The sequence below is a fragment of the Protobothrops mucrosquamatus genome, unplaced genomic scaffold (genome assembly GCF_001527695.2).
Source record: "Protobothrops mucrosquamatus isolate PMUCROS unplaced genomic scaffold, P.Mucros_1.0 scaffold_281, whole genome shotgun sequence".
In the NCBI taxonomy this organism is placed as follows: Eukaryota; Metazoa; Chordata; class Lepidosauria; order Squamata; family Viperidae; genus Protobothrops; species Protobothrops mucrosquamatus.
In genome coordinates this window covers 1722226-1744410 of record NW_015386357.1, presented here as the reverse complement: position 1 = coordinate 1744410, position 22185 = coordinate 1722226, and positions in this window count along the sequence as shown.

The following is a 22185-nucleotide window of genomic DNA, read 5'->3' as shown; positions in this document are numbered from 1 at the left end:
ATTTTGATGATTATCTAGCTGCCTGTTCCCCATAATTCAATGTACCAAAGTCACATAGATACAGTTTTAGCCATATATTCTGTTGAAACTCACATTTACATTAGCTTCAGGCTTGCATTCCTTCTCTTCAGTTCTTGTTAACCAATGAAAATAATTTAAAAAATAGCTGCAACACATAAATTTACAAATGCATTCTGAAAAGTGAATATAATAATATTAATAAAGCTGCATACCCAGGGCTATAATTTTGGGAGATCATTTCTAATATCATTTTCCTTCCTTGTTTTTTGGGGGGGGAGAAAGAGAAGTTGTGGGGAAAGGGATGGATATTCGTAGCATGTTGTCTGATTAAGAAATCTAGAGATGTTGAAAAAACTCTTTTATATTGTTTTGGTTGGTCCTAATCAAGATATTACCCAGCTACTGAATTTATATTTTTATTCTTCCCCTGGCCCTGCTCCTTTCCAATCTTAGTTATATGTTCCTGTTTTCTATTCATATTTTTGTGGCTGTTGGTTCTCCTACATTTCCTTTCGGCCATTTCTGCCATACCCATTATATTTATATTGTAGATTCTGAGTAGTTCAGCCAGTGATAGCTAATGTCACTTTTGTCTGCCCTGCTAATTCATTCACTCAAATATTTATATGTCATCTGTTTCCATTTTGTAGCTGTAGACAATTTACAAAATCTATTAAGTTCAATGCATGATGTTCATGGAGTTCAGAGTTCATTACCATCATGTGTGAATGCTCCAACACCGGACGTTTTTAAGAAGAGACTGGACAGCCATTTGTCTGAAATGGTATAGGGTTTCCTGCCTGAGCAGGGGGTTGGACTAGATGACCTCCAAGGTCCCTTCCAACTTTATTATTATTATTATGGATCATCACACAGTCAGCCAGATGTTCAGACTGGATTTGGCATTTTGTCTACCTATCGAGTCCTTACCCAGGACCTGGGATAGGCAGATGTGGATGTTTGATGGTATTACAGATATCGTCGCAGGATGGAAGCAGTTCCTAGTAAGGCCGCCTTTTGCAATTGACTAATAGCGAATTTGTCAATGCCAATGGTGTTCAAGTGGTTCTCCAGTTGTTTTAGGATTGCACCCAAGGCACCTATTACTATTGGTACTACCTTTGCTTGCTTTTGCCACAGTCTTTCTATTTCTATTTGTAGGTCTCTGTATTTTGTTATCTTCTCCAGTTCTTTCTCGTCTATTCTGCTGTCTCCAGGCACTGCCACGTCCACTATCCAGACTTTTTTGTCTTTCTTATCGACAATTGTTAAGTCCGGGGTGTTATGTTGCAGGTGCTTGTCTGTTTGAATTATTATTATTATTATTATTATTATTATTATTATTATTATTATTATTATTATTATTATTATTATTATTATTATTATTATTATTATTATTATTATTATTATTATTATCAGGGCTTTTTTTCTCATAGAACGCCCAGAATGGAGTTCCGGCACCTTTTTTGGATGGAACCTTGTAGGGTAGGCAAGGCGGGTTGTATGACCTGTGTGAGTTCCGGCACCTTTTTTTTTTTAGAAAAAAAGCACTTATTATTATTATTATTATTATTATTATTATTATTATTATTATTATTATTATTATTATTATTATTATTATTATTATTATTATTATTAAAAGAATCCTTTAGCAAAAGAAGTATCAATATTTTCAGACTGTAATATTTTCTTTTCTTGTGAAGAAATCACATGGTTGGACCTTCTTTCTTATAAACGTCCGTGCAAATTTAAAAACAAAATATCTAAAAAGAAAAGACACAAAGTTATTGGAATAAAAAGTTCTAGTTTCTTCCTAATGAAGAGTGCAAAATATTCTTACAGAGTTTTCAACCACAGAAATTGACAGCTGTAACATAAATGATATATTCTGGGAACAAATTTGCCATCTTGACATTTGGAACTGTTTATCTGATAGCGGGCAATGTATTCAAATGAGAAAGTTCCAAGATTCAAAATAACTACTTGCATTCTTACCATTGTTTAGAATTTTCAGATTATTGTACACCTCTGATGAAGATGATAGATAGATAGATAGATAGATAGATAGATAGATAGATAGATAGATAGATAGATAGATAGATGTAATTTTTATTAAAAAATGTAAACTAGAAGATAAAAGCTAACATAAATTAATAGTAAGAAAAAAGAAAAAGAAATAAGTTGAAGAAAACATTTTAAAAAGAAAATATAAGGAAGTGGTTTCCAAAATTCTTCACAACACTTATATAAGTACAAATACCAAATACAAAGACCAAAAGAAATTACTGATGATATTGGGTTATGCAAATTAACTATTAAATGTTGGAGAAGTCAATGTTATGTGGCCTGCTTGATGGATAGAAATGTGTTTAGGGATGACAGGCAATCTGAACAGTCCTATTAAATCTCATTTCCTCTCTGAAGAGTTTTTGCATTTGCAGAATGAGGCAATCTTTAATATCCTGATCAAACATCAGAAATTGGCTGGCATCTTCTGACACTCCAGTGATAATGTACCGTAATTTTGCTGAAGTAATTGTTCCGATTCCATTGTAGAGAAACCCTTTTGCCATTTTTTTACTGCAAGAGAGAGAGAGAGAGAGAGAGACATTATTTAAGAGATGGAATATGACTAGTAATGGCCTCAGAAAATTACAGTACAGAATCATTTACCACTTTCTAAACTATCAAAAGTTTTCATCTTGGAAAGTCCCCTCAAAAGTTCGACTCTGCCATGCAAGATGGGCTGTGACATTGACATTTCAAGACAGCAAGGATAAATGGATTCATTTTGTGCCACATTTTCATTTCATTATGTTTTTACAATGACATGCCCCAAATATTCCATAATACATGGGCTTGTTATGCTAGTTAGTTTTTGTTAGAAACCCAGAAAAAAGTATGTTTATTCTACCACATTCTTTCCTCCCACATGCCCTCAAAGAATAGATGTTCTGACATAAAGCATGCGTGGCAGATTTTGAAAAGATTTTAGTTGGTTTTTGAATTGATTGTGGAAGAAGTCTAGGTGAATGCATATCAGTCCTTTTCCACAGATGGAAAACCTGTAGCATTCTAGGTTTCAGCTACATGGAGGAGCCTGTGACATGCATGAGTTCTCTCCTGATTTTACATTCACTTGCTGGGATTGGAGTCATCAGCACAAGACAGGCTGGGGAGACCCTTCCTTGTAAAAGAATTACAAATATGGCTTTAAGAATTTACTTGACTTCTTATTAGTGCATATGAACTTAAATATGACAACAGTTATCAAAATGTAATTATGATGCTTCTTTCGAAACAGAATTCATGTTAACAACTTTATCAATTCTTTGTAGAATGTTCCTATTTAAAGCAACTATCCTTCTAAAATTTCTATTCTTATTCGTAGATCTCCAATTTCTTTTTCTATTATTTGGTTTTGCACAAGGCAAAGAATTCTCTATTTATAATAAAAAAGAAATAGAATCAAGCAAACTATATAATATAAGCAAAAACATAATGGAATACTATTTTAATATGAATAAGTTGAAACAATGAACTATAGTATATTCAGAATTTAAAATATATTCAATAGTTACTGGTAACATTGGCACTGGACTACTAATTTATTAGAGCACACCAGAAACTAAAAGAATCTCAAATTTAAAACTTACAGCTTGGAACTATAAAAAAGGTAGAAATATATTCTGATCTGATCTTCTCTTCACATTCTTTATTTTAAATACATGATTAAATACAAATAATTCAAGGAATGAGGTCACAGAAGGCCTTATAGGATTAGACACTTCATTAGTTATGAGAAACTTATTTATACTGGAGATATCTTAAGGGAAAATTTCTCACCAATGTCAACCTAGTTTGAAATAAAACAAGCACAATTATTTTTGTCAGGAGGCTTTGTGTTCTCAGGAAATGATCAGACATCCACCACACAAAAGAACTTCTTATGAATAAGGAGAAAAATAACATCACAACAAACTTTTTAGTGGAGTCCTAGGTGCTCCTTGACTAAAAGATTCCACAGTTCATCCCAGCATAGCATATATTCTCTTCTATTGAAATTTTTAATATCATTTTCAACCATGCATAGCTAATATATAATATTGTATTGGGGCACTTAAACACATATTTTCACTCACCCTGTCTTCCATTATTTGCATTGGCATGCATTTCTACCTCCCTTTCCCATCTTAGAGTTAAGCAAGGAGCATCAGTGTTTTTTTTCTAAAAAAAAAAAAAAAAAAAAAGGTGCCGGAACTCACACACATCATACAACCCGCCTTGCCTACCCTACAAGGTTCCATCCAAAAAAGGTGCCAGAACTCCGTTCTGGACATTCTATGAGGGAAAAAAGCCCTGAGGAGCATTAATTACATTTGGTTGATAATCAGATGAGCAGAACGTTTCCTGGCTTGATGTGCTTCTAAACCATAATCTTTATGGTTATTTCTTTCCCTTAAGATTGAATCTCACAACATACTGATACTCCATTTCTTTTTTTCTTTTTTTTTAGAAGTGATCTAAATGCCATCCCAAATGCTTCAGCAGTCTTCTCACAAAGATATTTCTTCAATTTCTTCAACACTTAGAAGCAAGAACCTATTTTAAAGGTTTTTTAAAAACCCTGGGAACAGGATTTGTTATTTGGATTAAATGTATTTTGGAAGTCTGCAAAATTCAATTATATTTTACAAGTAATCAAGAATTACTTGTGAAATGGTACTACACCCATTTAAAATTGCATTATCTTAAGTGAAATATGTTCAGATTGTGTTTGAGAGATTTTAATAAAAAATGTAATTAATCACTATCCCTGCTGGATATGTTCATTTAATGGTTCACTGAAAGTTTTTGACAAAATTAGGAAGCTTGTACTACCTAATATTTAATCATTATCATTAATATTAATGTCAATGTGGTTTTATTGTCCATTTCACAAGACTTGTCAAATGATGCAACATAAAGAACCCATTCTGTTTTTTATCTGCCAATTTATTATCCCACAACTTTAGAAAATTAAAGCACATCTTTCTTTAAATCATCAATAATACAATTAGCTGAAAAATGAACAACCATACATTACTTTGGATTCAGCATCAAAAAAAGTGCTTCAAAGGCCTAGATGATGAGAACATGGAAACATCGTGGCTTTAAAACAGCCACATCTTTTCCCACAGCTGCAACTGGAAGCATTATAATAATGTACTATTTCTTTAAATAAAAGTTTTAAATCTAACTCTAATTCTTAGAATTTAAGATTTATACTATAACTCTATCCAGGTACCCTAATATGTTTCAAATCATTTAGGCACACTTTGAGACCACAGTCAGAGAACTGTGTTTGTCTTTATGTTTAGTTTTAAATCACAGTTCAAGAAAGATATTAGCTTTACTATATAAAGCATTCAGTTCTTAGATGTAACCAGAATCATGTAATGAAGTGCTGTCTCCTAGAGAAGATAAATATCTCCAGAAGTAGAATATCGTATATATGTAGATTCCTGGTGCAATTTAGAATTTTATGGAAAGAACCCTTATACAAGATCCAATCTGGATCAGTCCCTATGAACAGAGGTTTACTCTTCCAAGTTTTCGGAGTTCTGCTGGAACCCATCCTCAGGAACTTCTCTCTACTGGAATATGTGCTTTGGGCTATTCTATATGTCATATTTATGTGGTGCCTTATGATTCAGATGTTCATTCTGTAAAACATAAACCAAAAACAAGAGTAGGAAGAAAAAAAGTAGACAGTATTACTAATAGGGCTACCAGGTTTAGAATTCCCTAGTCTCTTATCTCAGTTATGTTCTGTCAGACTAGGAAAAAATTATCCTAGAAGATCTGAAATTGGAGATTTAGGATTTAAGTTTCCAAGAGCTGTTTTTTAACACAACACAAGTTAATTAACTGTCAGAATATGGTGAGCACAAGCATTGGGTTAATGGCACTAATTTAATTTACTAAAAGAGATTCAAGCTAAGTTACTGTGAAACCAACAGCATTTCTGCATTGTGCCCTTCAGCTGCTCCTGTCTTGCTTGAATGAAAGTTTTGCCTAACACGTTATGGACAGTACATTATATTTGTTTTTTAAAAAAACTTTCCACAACAATTTTCTTTGGGGGGAAAATATGCACAACTCTTCATAACTCTTTATATCATGCAGTTCTAATTATCTGGGGTGGATTAAACAGGGAATGCAATTATTACAATAATTTTTTAAAAAAGTTTTTTATTTATAATACAATTAAAAAAGAAAGAAAACATTGGACATGACATAACATTCCAGTTTGAACATTTCTATCAAATTATTTCTCTTAAATTCAATTATTTATCTCTATAAATATATATAAACTTTTTATACAATACTTAATACATTTTCTCTATTTGCTAACCTAAGAATATATATATTTCTATCTTATCGCTAATCTATAACCCCAACAGTCCTCTTCGATTACCACCAATGGTACTATTTATCCCAGATTTCAAAATATTCTGATCCACTTTTATCTTTCAATTCCATCGTAAGCCTGTCCATTTCAGCACAAGATAGTATTTTATGCAATATCTCTTCATCTATGGGAGTTTCTTTGTTCTTCCATTTTTGTGCAAAAGCCAGTCTAGCAGCAGTCAAGATGTGCAACATCAAATAGACTATTCCCTTGTCATATTTATCTGTGGTTATACCCAATAAAAAGAGTTCAGGTTTTAGCTCTATCTCCAACATTAATATTTCTTTCAACCATTTTCTTATCCTATTCCAATAATCACGGGCTTTAGGACATTCCCACCACATGTGATAATAGGTCCCTATTGCTATTTTACATTTCCAACATATAGGTGAAAGATTTGGGCCCATTTTGGCTAACCTCGTGGGTGGGAAATGCCATCTGTAAAACATCTTATAAAGNAAAGTGAGTTTCCTGTTTCTTTCCCACAATTCTTGCCAGATATGTAAATCAATATTAAAGCCAAAATCCCTACTCCACATTAACATAGTTTCCTTGACCTGCTCTTCAAACATTGCCTGGTCTAGAAGGTAATGATATATTCTTTTAATCATTTTGTCTTCGGTTCCTAATAATATTTTATCTAACTCTGTCGACTCTGTTTTTATATCCCAATCTTTTTTATCTTTCCTATATCTTGATTGCAATTGGAGATATGCCCACCATTCCAGTTCTATCCCTTCATCCTGAAGATTTTTCCTTGATTTCAATTCTCCTCTCTCGTCTAATATATTTTTGAATGTTATTACTTTCCCTAGTTCAATTATTACAATAATTACAATTATTAGCAAAGGAGGGAAAATGTAATTTATATTAAATCTGTTGTTTTGACTTTCATAGGACCTTAAAAATTATCAAATAATTGACTTCTGATTTGCCATCACAGCATCGCGGACGCTGGAAGACAAACTCCGTCTTTCACATCCGAATTTGTCCCACTGGAGGACCTTGGAAAGGGTCAAAAGTCGCCCTGTAGGGGTGACGAGCAAGGAGGGGACCCCTGCTTGATCATGGGAGGACGTTGGCCCTTCTGTTTGATCCAGGGAAGCCCTCCAAACCAGCAGGGGAAAGACCAGCCATAGCAAAATGGCTCGTCACTAAGCTGTGAAAGCCGAAATCAAAATCACCACCAAGCACTTTTAAAGCAACATGGATGAAACTGGGTGAGATCTGATCCTCTCTTTAAGACTTTAAGTATTTTTTCCTGTAAAAGCTGCCCAAAGTATTTTTCCCCTGTGAGGAAAGAGGGAATGGAATTTCTACCCCACCCTCTAAAAAAAGCGGCGACTAACTACCCAGGGGAAACAGAGCAAGTATAAGAACAATTTTAATCTAATTGGATGTATATGCTTTTGAAACTTGGGGACTAAAAGTGTTCCTATTCTAACTGGAGATGTTTGTTTTTATCTAAAAAAAAGAAATAAGACTTCAAAAACTATCACAAAAACTTTAGACTTAAAAAGCTTTAAACGGCGTCGATGACATCTTTTGGCGAAGTATGGTATTACAATTTGTTATTGCCTAAAAGAGACTTGGCTTGAAGCCTAGACTCTAGAAAAAACTTCTCTGACCTTGACAGTTACCACCTGTGAAAAACTCAGCAGCAAAGAAGGAACTTCTGGGCAGCATATCTGTCCTGTTTAAACTAGGAATGTAAACTTTTACTGACTTTCAGAGTTATACTTGGGGAATTGCTTTTCTATTTCTTTACATGAGAAGCATATGTTATTATAAGAGATGATGGAATACCTTGGACTATAAACTCTTACTTGACAAACAATTTCTACTATAAAGACCACCTATAACAGGTGAAATAGATGTCCCATACCTAGCTATAAAAAATGAAAAACTATTTTTAATGTTTGATTCTAAAGTCTTCAACTTAACATACTATCAAGAGAATATGGATGAAGATCAGGAAAAAATCCTTTCCATGTTGAAATCAATACACGAAACCATTCTTTCAGCTTGTGACAAAATAAGATGCAATACAAAGGAACAAGATGGCAGCTTAAATATACAAACCCAGATCTTGACTACAACCAAAGAACTAACAATGCAGAAAATAACAGGAAAAGTGGAACAACTAAACACTAAGACAGAGGACCCAATTGACCAACAGATCCAGCCAGTGGAAAAATCAGAAAAGGAGTGACAACATTGAAAATGGAAAAGACTTTTTACAAAAATCAGAAGAAATTTGAGGAAAAGGAAGAAGAACAGCTTGAATGGAAGATAAAGCTATCAGGACAATTGTGGGAAATTGGAGTAATAAGGAGGCGATCTAATGAATCCAAATGGGATAGTTCTTCCAAAAAAAACTTCAACCAAATGATCTTTCTTAGTTCAAATAATATATATATAATAATTGAGGGAGAACTATTTGATGATTCAAAAACACTCTGGCAAAGAAAGAAAGCCAGAGTAAGGCTGAAGAAAATAATGCTTTTGATTTATTAGAGGGGATATCATATTACTAACTAGACGAGGGTTGAATATAGTGGAAAATAGATATTTTTTAGAAAAAAATAATAATATTCAATTATAATTGAATAGGTAAGATGTGTAACAAGCCTAATAGACTTTGATATGAAAAGGGAAAAAGAGAGAAGTTGAGATAAGGGAAATTTTGGTCACCTAATATAAAATATTTGGAAATCAGTTGAAAATAAGAATTCTGTTTGCCTAATATGAGATAATAGATACTACTGGAAAAGGAGAAGGAGTATTTGAGCTTTTAAAAATTAGAAGTAAATGAAAAAATTATGTATATTACTTTCAAACAAACTTTCAAAGATGGGCAAGCAGGCCTCTTGGAGATTCATAGTGTCATAAGAATAATTTGGGATTTTTATAGAGGGAGCTTGTCTGGGATATATTGTGCTGATTCTAGGGTGACACTTGAGGCGCATGTATGTGTATATGTAGGTATGTTTATTGTGAACATGCAGTTCCTCTGGAAGACATAATTTAATTAACTCTGTGTTTGCAGATTTTATCCTTTTAATATGTGGATTAGGTCTGGATAACTTATTTTGGGGGTTGAAGAAGTTTGCTAATTTGATTAACCTGGAGACACTGATTCTCAGACTCCTGTGGATTCTGTTAATATTTTAAGGGAAGATGGAAACAGTATAAAGGATAAATATATATTTGGATATAAAACTTCTTGCAATAATAAACTTGGACAGAGACATTTTTAGACAAATGGTTAAAACTTTTCTAGAAACTGAAGCTAATCTCACAGGTCACTTATATGTTGACATTTGAAAACAGCTTGAAACATTTCAGTAAAGCGCATGCAGCAGAATTGTCAGCAGCCGTTGCTCATTGGCCTACTTTTTTGACTGAACAAGTGGAAACACCATAGAAGAATTCCCCAAGAAATACAAACTCCCATGATTTCTTGCATTGATGTGGTAAAGTAGTTTTGTCTTTGATTTCACAAGCAAGGGACTTCAAAACTTTTTAAAGCCGAGTATATTTTGGGGTAGCTTTGATTATCTGACAATGATTCCTGAGGATGTCGTCTATTCCATCCCTTTAAAGTCTTCTTTCTGAGTACATCATCTTTCATTCAACTCTATTATCTCTTTAATGCAAATAGACCTTCTCAAGTAGAAAGTCAAGGAAGTGGCCTCCTTCCATTTCTCCCTCTTGTATTTTCCTGATGTGATTTATTTCCTTACTGAATTATGAATCACACTGCTTAAAACCAGCTCATTAGTCAGTCTAAAAGGTGACCCTGGCCTATTTGAATATAATAAGGGAAAAATAATGGAAAGCTCCCAGCTCTCAGCAAAGATAAGAGATACAAAAATATTCCCAATGATTATTATTGTTTAAAAATATGGAGAAGACAGAGATTACAGTTTCAAAGACACATGGAAAGGGGATACAGATGGGAAAAGGATTTTGTCTTCTGTTTTTGCCTCTAAAGCAAAATAAAATAATTGCTGACCATTTTCTTTTGGAGGTCTAAAAGATAAGCTGAGTGCAGGAAAAAAAATATGGGTTGGCATAATGCAGCCTTATAAGGTCTGTCATAAGCTATGGATGTGATATTTTCCTAAGAGTAAGGGAATATAATGGGAATGTAATAGGAAACATACCAGAACTATTACATCGTCACAGCTACAGTCTTCAACATTAAGCAAAAAAAGCCCTATTAGAGTTAGTAGATTTATTTCTGAAAAAGGCAAGCATAGAATTGTTTACCAAAAGTGCTACTTGTAAATAGTTCCTTGCTTTAACCAGAGTAGCATATTTGGCCTACAAAATTCCACATGGCCATTAGTTGGGAGCAATCTGCTGGAGTACTCTGTATCATTCTGTTTTACCAAATAGTTATTCAGCCCCAAAATGGTAGACCTAGTTTTAATAATGAGGTAAAAATAGTGTTGTTTCAGCAAAAGAAAAAATTCTGTATGCATCCAAAGAAGAGAACTATCTTATACAAAAGCAAATTTTTAGTTTTTATTGAATACTGTAGTCAATAATGACAAGGTGATTTTGATCTGAGCTTTTCCAGTCCTTTGTTGGGATGCTCGGATTGAATCTGAGATTCTCTACATGCAAAGTACATTTCTGCAACTGAGCCAAGTTCCTTTTTTATAGTTGCTTTTACACTGGAACATCAGTTCTTTATGCGTATTGCCAGTGGCCAGCTTAATTATTGTACTGTGGGTTCTCACACTTTAGTCTTCCTAACTTTCAGCTATCTCCTGGAGAAGAGACAATTCTGAAAGAGCAGAGACTGAAACATTGGTTGGAGGCAATGAGGCATGCAGCAAACACAGGCTTGTAGACTCCCATCTAATTATTAGTGAAAATAGGACCATCAAAGTCAATGTTACAAAAACGTTGTTATATGACTGCAGAGATTTTTTTTAAAAAAAAGATTTGCAGGCTTTTAAGGGATGTTATTCACCTCTTTGGCCCTGAAGTACTTGTTTAAAAAGAGAGAAAAAGAAACAAAATGTAACAAGAAGGAGAATGGAATGTAATTCTCATGACCTAAGTTACCCTGTCCAATATCTGAAATGAGGTTGTAGTGCCTTTTATTTACTTTAAAAGAAAGAAAATGAACAATCATGATCACAATAACATTTTCGCCCAACCAATAAAGTTCTGAACTGTCCTCTTCTGGCACACGCACACATACACACACACACACACAGAGAGAGAGAGAGAGAGAGAGAGAGAGACAGACAGACAGACAGACAGACAGACAGACAGACAGACAGACAGACAGACAGACAGGTGTCTATTTGTATTTTCCCAGACAAAATGTTGGGGCTTGAAAAGTGAATAATGGCATTTGGCCCTCAGCTCTGAAATCATTCATACCATCTCCTCCAGTTTTCCAAGTGGGAATTCACAATCAAGAAAGGTCTCCTTTAGTTTGTAACTTTGATTCTTTGTCTTTCTTTACTTGACCTCTTCCTCTTCCAGGGTTAATCATATAAGTCTCTTCATTTCATTTCAGCAGAGTCTTTTCATTTCACACATTCTTGGTCCTGGGTTAATATCCCATAAAAGTGTCTGTCATCATTTTGTGTGTTTTGAGCTCATGCCTTGAATTCATGCTTTGTCAATTTAATTTAATTTATTTCATGAATGTTGGATTTTTCTCCAGAGTGTGTAACTACAAAGGTGCATGTAATGTACATTTTTTTAAAAAAAAATATTTATTTCAGCCAATAAGCCATAATAAATATACCGAATAATAGTATAAATCCAGCTGAATGCATGCAATTTTTAATGAGCATGCTGTTGCTGTGTCTACTTTTCCTCATTTGTCATTTAGTTTCAGAACTATTTATTCTTGAATAATGGAAAACTATTTGAATTACTGTATAATTTGTTGTGATGACTATAAAAAAGGACCAAGTATATAGGCTCTGTTGTACAGGTTACAGATCTTTTTGGAATCATCATTTTCACCCAAAGTCTCAGTTTCTCAGAATCAATTGCAACTCTATCTGAATAGAGTAATCCATATTAACTTTTACTGAACTTTCACTTTAAAAGCCATCATAGATCTCGCAAAACACAAAAATGAACTCTTATAATCTTGTGGATTATTTTATATGCACTTTAAATAATATGCACTGTTTTTGTTCTTTTGGCTTTTGAAGTTGCTTTTTTTTCTTTGTTTAATTGATTTATATGGCTGCCTAATTTGCAAATTATGTCTCTGGGCATCTAATTTAGAATTAAAACCAAAAGCATAAAGCAATAAGAGAAAAACAACATAAAGGAAAATATAATATACTTGAGAAAAGTCCACAATTGTGGACTCTTGAACTGCTACACAGATTCTCATGCAATTCTTCTGATTCCTCCCTCTTCACCCTAGATGATGATATTCCTTATTATTATGGTTGTTCACACAGTCAGTATTTTGTCTGATTCATATGATGAGACCTGTCCAGTATGGTTGAACCTCTGGCATAGCTGTCATCTTCCTCAGAGCACACAAGGCCCACAGCCATGTCAAGGTTATCATTAGAGAATTTTTGTCCCCTCCTTCATACGGTAGAAATTCAATACCTCCCAATTTCAAAACAAAATAATAATAATAATAATAACAACAACAACAACAAAAATTTTATTGTCACTTTGAAAGTACACCAATCGGCATACATCGAAATGAAATTTCATTGCATACAGCTCTCAAAGGGTCACCACCTCCGATATATACTACTTGTTTGTGGCCAGCTCAAGTTACAGATCTTCCATTTTAGTCTCTAGGGAGCGAACGATGGCAAACAAGACAGATGGAAATGGAGCTCCATGTGGATTATCCCTCAAATTAGAAAAGAAAACAGAATTAGTGAAGAAAAAAATCCTCAATTCCAACATCTCTTTTACATCTTTCAGCAACAGATTGTGTATATTTCAAAAACTTACCCTTGCTTGTTAGTATCTTATTTATGCTCTGTGAAAGATTAATTACAATGAGACATTGATATGAACAAGATAAAGAAGAGAAAGACTCATTCTTCCATATTTATGCAAATATGATGAATTTAAAAGTTGTGTGATGATTTAGAAATGCTTTTTGATTTAATTCTCCCAAGTCTGCAATGTCTTTTTTCTTGCTGCATATAAGGAAGAGGAAAAAAATGCATTCATAACTCTGCTCTTCTGACAATTTCTTCCAGAAAAAGCCTGCACTGATATACAAACTAGGCTTAGACCTTATAAACTTTTAGTATTGCAGTAGGTAAACATTTGATATTTCTCTGCATTTATTTACATTATGGAACTTCATATAAAATGACAACTAAGAAAACAGGAATGTGAATACAGTAACTAGAAAGCCACCCTGGACAATTTGTCAAAACTGATGAATGCAATGTCTATATCTCAACTAAGTGGTTCATAGTTTTGTGTCCCTGAATCAATTAAGAAATAATTTGACTTTTTACAACCTCACTTATCACCATTTTTCATTCTTGCAAAGCTAACGAGTGATAGTTTTTTGGAGTTGACACTTTATGATTACTTATAAGCAGCCACAATTTCAGACAACTATAAGGAGAGATTAATTTACCCAGTGTTCAAGCCATGAAAGGACTCAGAAGCCTGAAACAAAACAAGAAGAAATCTAATCAAGATGTATTGTAATACTGCAGAAAATCCATCCAGCAAATTTATTTGCTAGTGACTGGACTGCAGACTAAACTAAATGAACATGTAGAAAATAGATTTTCATTAGACTTGCAACCTGAATAATAACAATAATAATAATGGTCAGATAGCAATAATGGTCTACTGAAGGGTGTCCTGGGCAATCTAATGATCTCCAGCTATTTTGGACTATAACTCCCATAATTTTTGATTATTGATCAATCTATCAAAGGGTTACAACAGCTTTGGTCCCAAAGATTTAGACCACATCAGGCTACTTACTCTGATTATACGAATACTGAAGTAATTTGTATATGCTTCATGAATGAAATTTTTTTGCTTCCAGAATTCTGGAGTGGCATGTTCAGCATTTATACTGAATACCTGAATTAGCTTCATGACTCAGAAATACATTTGTAATTTCCAGGGTTTGCTTTTTTCTTGATTAAGTTGGTTGATTAAGTTGGTTGATTAAGTTGATTAAGTTAATTAAGTTAATTAACCTGGAACTAAGGATACATTTTCTGACAGTGAGAACAATTAACCAATGGAACAGTTTGCCTTCCAGAGCTGTGGGTGCACAATCAAAAAAGGATTGGATAACCATTTGTCTGGGATTATATAAGGTCTCCTGCCATGGGCAGAGATTTGGATGATAGAATTCATCCCTCCAGCCCTATGATTCTGTGAAGTGCATTCTTCCTGATTAATTCAATTAGGATATAAGTCATAAAGTACACTGGAGTTGCCATATTCCTAAATCTGTGCCTAGTCTTACATCCAAAGCAAACTGGACATTTTTACATCTAGGAGTGTGAGCCATATCATATATAATGCAATTAGACTCCATTACATTAATATGAACTTCAAAATATTAACATGAACACTTTTTAATTCTTAATTGCTCACAGGTTTTTTGAGGTTCACTTTAAGGAAAAGATGACGAATGAAATTTATGACCACCCATCTTTTAAAAGAGATTAATAGGAAACACCACTATTATATTCAGAATTCCTTCTATCACCCCTTTTTGCATTTTGCATCTAGGAATAAGCTAATGTGCCTCAGAAAAAACATGCTAGCTCTGCGTCCTGATTCATCCTCATTATAACTTATATCTTGGGACTCAATATCATAAAGACTTCAATCTGACTCCTATTTTCTAGATTTCTACATAGGTTGAAATATGTTGACTAGATTTCCCACCACTCTGAATTTTCTAGTGCGCTTCTGTGCTCAGAAAGTACATAAATTGCACACCAAAAGCAATATTCAAAATAAAACAATTTAGAAATATATACATTTATTTTTCGCATTTGAAGTCCTATTTTCATCTAATGAGCCCAAGGAAACCTATGTGTTTTAGATATTCCAATATTGTTATCAGGATCATTTTAAATAAAATGTGATTACCTGGTAGAAATTTTATCCTGTTGCAACAGTCTTCTGACACTTTATATCTAATAAGAGTCCATTTTATAATACTGTATTCCAGATACAACTCCCAGCAGTTTACAGCGAAACAATGAAACATAAAGACAATAAAACAACTAAAATTAAATTAAATAACCACCCACTGGTACCCCATCACAATGGTGACAATTACAATTATGTGTTGAAGGCTCTGTGGGATAAATTGCATTATTTCTTTCATCCTGATAGGGAAAACATTCCCTCAAAAACAGCCCAAATTTTAGTGTCTCAAACACAGCAGAGATCCACATTTATTGAACTTGAAATTCATTTATGTATATTTGCAGACACCGTTAATGTAATTTCATATCCTCAGGTAAAAATATATGACCTTAAAATAATGCATAGTTATTAAATTAAGTGGCTGCTCTTTGCACTTTTAAAGGTCTGGAGGAACTTTCTTTTCAAAATTAATGGTTTCTTTTTACACCACTGGCTACCATGACCAAGTAGGCATCCAGTTTCTGTGAATCATTACCTAGTTGAGGTATCATTTTTTATCACAGAAATGTCTTGAAAGAAATATTCCAAGGAAAGGATTTTAAACTATAAATGTCAAAAGACAAACTGAAAATGGCGAAAATTAAAAAGTGAAACAGAAATAAGACAATTAAATAAGATCGTTCTCAAACTGTAGCAATGACCCATCAGAGAATCACATATAGCCATAATATTTTTTTAAAAAAAACCTGATCAGGATTTGCAGCAAAGCAAGAACGCTACCAAAACTCACTCCAGAAATTTGCAGTGGGCAGTTGTGGTACCATAAAGTTTGAGAACATGTTGATATATAGATTAAAATGGAATTATTAAAAGAATATGGTATTTTTTTTTATTCCTTGCCCACTCCTAACCCTTATAAAATTGTTAGATTTTTTTTTTCATTAAGTGAGGCTTGCACCCAGTCATTTGTCATTTTAGAGTGTCCTGGTGCCACCAAATATGATCATTGCTGGATGGCTGAGAAGGGTGGGGAACTATTACAAACATGTTATGCAAAATAGGTCTTTCATACAAAAGCAAATGTTCCTATAAGCATTGTTCCAGGTAATTGCTTTTCCTTAACACTATCACAGAGTCCAGCTTAAAGACCTACTCTGTCTTGTTTCCAATTGTTTAAGCTGCAGGAGTCACAAATTTGCATCTTCTAGATTCATCTTGTGTGTCCTGTACGTCACACTGGTGTTATCACAATCAAGACCTATTAAGTCTCCACTAGTATGACTGGCAAGGGGTACAATATTAGCAGATCTTTTTGTTCTACCCTCCTTCACATTGGGAGGTGTGCCTTGAAGACAAGTTCGTCAAGCTTGGCTAAGAGACACTGCCACCTGTGGCATTTTCTACTAATACTCTCCTTTCCCACTATTCTTTCATGCCCAAAATATAATTTATGTAGAATTCAAGAAGGACTTGACCTTGCATTCACTCACCTTGCCATTTCCCCTCAACTTCAGCTGTGACAGGTAAAAAAGAGCTGCCAATGAAGAGTTTAGAAGTGATGGGCAAGAGACACATGGTAACACCTCCTTTCCCCGAACCTTTCCTCCCTCCCAGCAGCTTCCCTCCATCTGCTCCAGCTAGAGAAGCATCTAGAGACATCTCAGAAACTTGTGCATAACCAAATGGAGAGTACAACTTTCACATCTATTGCTTCAGCTTACAGAACAAGCAGCTGATGCTCTTTCATGCAGACTGGAATATTTTGTTCCATATGACCTGCTTCTGATTTCTATCCTGTGGCCAGAAGAATTTGTGCATCACAGCAGCAGAATTTTATGCTTGGGTCTGCTAAGTGACTTGGAGCATATCCCTTTATTTAATGTTCCCCTTTCTCTTGGCAATGGAGAGAATTGCACCACCATGGCTATTTATACATTCCTTATTCATTTAATAAAGAGGTTTTACAAGTCTGATATGTCAGGGGCAACTGGACACTTTGGAGTATTTAAGACTATTTACCTTCATTTCAAGGACTGAACAGATGTCAAGAGCTATGTAACTTCTTGTCACACCTGCTGCCACTAAATTGTTTCTGTTATTATCTAGTCAGTTGGTTGTATCCTCATTTCCTAATCCCCTACCTCAAAGCGAGTCTCAGGATATGTAGCCTTGAATTTGATCACTGATCTACCATTCCTCAAGGCCATAAATGCTACACCAATTGTCACTGATCGTTCTTGAAGATGGCTCAGTTCTTCCTTCCTAAGTGCTTCCATTGCATCTAGGGACTGCTCATTTAGTTATCTTTTTTCCCTAGGACTAAGGAATATCCAAAGATCTCTTCTTCATAGAGGTGACTAATTCATAGCTTGCTCTTCAAATGGTCTTTTTAAAAATTTAAATGTTGAACTCTGTTCCTCCTCAGCATGTCTGGGGAGTCTTATAGTGAAACAGAGTTAATATATGCTACCTTGGGATCTTGCAGTGCGAATTGCCAGCCAAATAACTGTCCAACCTATTGTCTGTATGAGTTCATATATAACAATTCAGTTTATGTAGCTAATCAATATGTAATCATTTCAGGCATTGTGTGGATATCATCATGACTATGACCAGATTCAGTGCCACCCTTTAAATCACTGAGTTTCTCAAGTAACAGCTAAATTCCTACAGACGAGCTTCCTATCAATGTACTGCTATTTGTTATTGCTAGGAAGATTCTCCAACTTCTAAACCTTGCTCCTTACCTAGTTCCTCTTCTCCAAAAACCATAACAAGAACTTGGATGTTGAATGTATTGGACTATTCCTTGCATCAGCACAGTTCAACAATAGGCTCAAGCCAGGATAAAATGTCAAAAATAATTGTATTGAGTCATGGAGAAAGGACTATACACCAACGGCTATTCCTTCTTTCAATCAGAACCCCCAAAATAGCAATGGGATCATCTCATTTGACAAGTATCTCAGAACTATCTTCATCCTTCAGCATCCTCCAACATCATTTCATATATTCTAATAACAATGACTATTCCCTTGATAGCCCAAGTTTCTACATTTTAGACATCTTCTTCTAAGAGCCCAGCACACTATGGTTTGTGGGTATTTTTCCAATCATATAGCCTTCCTTTCTTACTTTCATGAGAATAACAATATTTTGCCATTTTATAGCCTGAGGAATTCAGGTACATATCACAAATAGCACTGGATTGTTTCATCCAGTGCCATATTTCAAACAATGCAATACATTTATCCCTGGAGGGCTTACTGTGTTCTTGTCTTTAAAAAAAACTTCACCCTCCCCCCTCCAGCATATGCTAAAAGTACCACAGCCAGAACCATTATTTTCTGTTTCACTAAGGATATTTTGTAGGCAGATTTCATTCCTTTTTTACATGAGCAAAAGTCAAGAGGCAACATCATTTTAGTGGTACAATATTCTGTTCTGTCCCAGTGATCATTTTTGTAAGCAATACATTATGTGTCAAACGTAGCACAGATTATTCACAGCACCTCTAGTTACCTCATAAAATCAAAACATTAAGCATATTGCTATTTCATTATCCTTCCAAATGAATGAATAAATAAATAAACAAATAAATTAGCAAGCGTCACGCCCTTTGCCCAACAGACGATTGAATTAGGAAAGAAAATGCCTCATTAGGGAGTTTTTCTCACACATTCACACAGAGCGGGGGAACTGTCATACGTCCATAGTTGCCTGTCATATAAATAATGAATATACAATTCTTCCGAGTTCCCTGTCTGTTGTAAAATATGATCTTAGCTAACAGACTATTTGGAATAACTGACACCAAGTTCTATAATATATGAATTCATCATTTTTACCAAAGGCTAATAGATTATGGGAAAATCTGCATGAATGTTGAAGCTCCTGAAATCTCTCATAAGGAAAGAGGCCTGTCACAAATGTGCATCCTTTTAGTTTTTCCTTTTTCTAGAAAAACAAGGCAACCAAACCAAACAAGGGAAGGAAGGGTATATTTTTAGTTTGAATCACTGAAATATTCTGTCATAAAGAGCTTTCCCAACAAAATCCATGTATTCAGGAAGACGTAACAGCATGGATAGTAATTGCAGAGCCTTGCTAAGGTAAATGACCTTCAGACAGTGACATTGGATCAATGATGCTTTTGAACTTTGGTGTTGGAGAAGACTCCAAAGCACACAGTGGACAGCCAAGAAAACAAATGCATCCTAGAACAAATCAAGCCAGAGTTCTCACTAAAGACACAAATGGCCAGCTCAAATTATCCTACTTTGGACACATTATGTTGAAATCCTAGCTATCTGGAAAGCTGGGAAAGGTGGAAGAAAGGTGGAATAAAAATGGAAGAAGAAGATGACAAGATGGATAGGTTCAATTAAAGGGGAAACAAGTGTAGCATTGGAAGAGCTAGAGGATCAGTTTAAATCAACATAGAGTTCTGGAAAAGCAAACTTTCAAAGATCCATGCGGTTCCATCTTTTCTCTTGTTTTAAAGACCTGACTTTGCTCCCAGCCAGTGGAGTTATTGAGCCTCTAATAATTTTGTTAGGGGTGTTTTTTGGTGTTGTTTATTTTTCAGACATATGTGGTTCTTTTATCTATATTATTGTTTCTTGTAATAAAGCAAGCAAACAAGCAAATAAACATAGTTAATATTTTATTATTATTGCCTGGTTGGAATAGATAAAGAAGTGCAAAAGTACTTTACAGATCAATAAACAATATAATTTCATTTTTTTGACTGAAAGTTATCTCCTTTTTTCCATTTTCTATTATGCATTCTATTATGTTTCCATTAAGCATTCTATTACAAATATATTCTGTACTCTTTATAGAATAGCTTGAGGCTTTCAGTTAAATAAGAATAGCTTAATTTATTAACAATTATTAAAATATATAAAAGGCTTAATTCTGGGGGGGGGTTCTTGTTTTTTTCTTGGATCTTTCTTGACATATAAGAAATTGGCTCCCTGTTTTTCTCTCCAATGTTGTGATCTCATTGCTTTACAGCTGGGGTCTCTCCATATATGAGTTTATGAAAGTTGATTTTTTTGTAGTTCAGCATACTGTAAGAAGCCTTTTTTTCCACATGTTGTGTGAACAATATTGCATCCATTGAATTGTTTGGCCACAACAACTGTAATTTTTATGTTGTTTGGGAGATAGGGGTATTGTGTAAACCCAGAATACATTTCCTTAAAACTATCTATTAGAGTCAAGTAGAATATAAGAATCTATATACAGATTGAAACCCTATCAAGCCATGAGTCTTTTGAAGAGATAATACAATATGGCAGAATTAAAGAATAATAGAGTTGGAAGAGACCTTGGAGGTCTTCGAGTCCAACCCTCTGCTCAGGCAAGAAACCATTTCAGACAAATGGTTGTCCAATCTCTTGTTAAAATCCTCCAGTGTTGGAGCATATTGACATATCAGTAGCCTATGAATGTAAGGTTTGACCCAAAATTTGAGGATTTTTTTCTCTTGTATATCTCTCTTATATATGAAATCATTGTTCCTAACTTTGTAACTTTTTTCATAACTTTTTCTTCTTCCAAGGTACTGTTCTTCTTGCCACATTGCCATCCTCAGCATATTCAGAACGAAGTGATGGTGCTGAATTCCTGTATAAATAGAATTACAGATAACAGACTCACAGTCCAAAGGAAAAAATTAATCATTTCTTTGAAATAATTCACAAAGTGGCAGCTATCATTCTTATCCAGAGACTACAATTTGAGCCAAAACATTTCACATGCAATAAGGAAAAGATAGCATAGAAATCAATGCATACGTGTCAAGCTTGTAACTGACTTGTGCACAAATACAGTGGGTGATTTGCATTTTTGCAAATAATAGCTATTCAGCATTTCATTACTGTCAAGTCTTTGCGCTTAGTAAAGATAGAAGCACAAGACTCAGAAATTATTATTATAGCAGATTGCACAGTCAACCAGATGTTTAGTCTTAATTTGGCATTTTGATCACCTATTGAGTCCTTCTCAAGGACCTGAGAAAGGCAGATGTTGTTGTTTGATGGTGTTAAAAGTACCAGCACAGGATGTAAGCTATTCCAACTAAAGCTGCCTTTTGCAATTGTTGGGTTATATCAATACCAATGGCTTTCAACTGGTGCCATAAGTTTTGAGATTGTACCCTATTATTATTATTTCTCCCAAACCAATCTGGTAATGAACAAAAAGATAAAATACAATAGAAGTCCTGGATGAAATTATAAAACAAAAAAAACACACTATCAAAACTAGAATGTATTAAAATTGCCCCAACAAGACAACTTACTTCTAGACGTATCCTGCATGATTAGATTGTTTTCTGGATCCAAGCAATGCAGGAGAAGGAATCCAACTGCAATATGGCGGCTCTACACTATCACATAGGGCTTCAGATTCATTTGTAGGACCACAACACGGATATCCCAGGTCGTATGAGTGTTCAGATCAGAAGGTTGTAGGAGGTAGGTTTTTAATTATTGCCAAACTTTTCAACAATTCACAGAGAGCCAGTTCATAGCCAGTGTGGCTCTTTCAAGATTGTGGCCACTTGATCGCAGATATTTTTTGTTAGATCG